Raw genomic sequence first — 702 nt, forward strand, 5'->3', positions numbered from 1 at the left:
CTGGGGTACATATTTACTGAGAGAAGCTCTCGTATATAAAAGATAAAAAAAATCTGAAATTGAGGGCTAGCATTCAACATATAGGAACAGTGAATGTGTGTGGCTGTGTGTGTAAATCAAGAAAAGAGAGCTGAACTCCAAATGTAGATCAATTTTGCTGAGTTCAAAGAAAGTAATAGACCCAAAAATGAGAGATAAAGTGAAACCCAGATGCCCCACGAGGACAATATTAACCCCTTAAAACGTGTAATAATCTTACAGCAGAATACAGAATAGAGGTTGTTCACCACTTGAGCTCAAGTGTTGGAGCCAGAACGTGAGGCAAGAACAAGATTTTGTGAATTGGCTTTGAGGCAGCAAGAGGTCTGATGGGAAACACAATGGAGGAACATTGTAGTTTGGTCAGAAGAAACGGCATATTCAAAGCAATACCAAAGAAGTTTTGATAAATTCAATGAAGTACGCTATTTTATCAGACCAGTTAAAGATAAGCTTCCACTCACTTTCTTTTCTTCTCAGTATACTCATATAATGTTTAGTTTCTATACACCATGTAATAGGTACATTGGTTTAATTAGGCAAGCAAATGCCTTCCCTTTCCAAGCAACTGAACATATACCTTTGTCAGCATCTACCAGCAAGGTTAAGAATAACATCCCTCTGGATGGTAATACTGTTGGTGTCCACCTTGGGACTTGGTCC

The sequence above is a fragment of the Tupaia chinensis genome, unplaced genomic scaffold (genome assembly GCF_000334495.1).
Source record: "Tupaia chinensis unplaced genomic scaffold, TupChi_1.0 Scaffold000313_1, whole genome shotgun sequence".
Taxonomy (NCBI): Eukaryota; Metazoa; Chordata; class Mammalia; order Scandentia; family Tupaiidae; genus Tupaia; species Tupaia belangeri.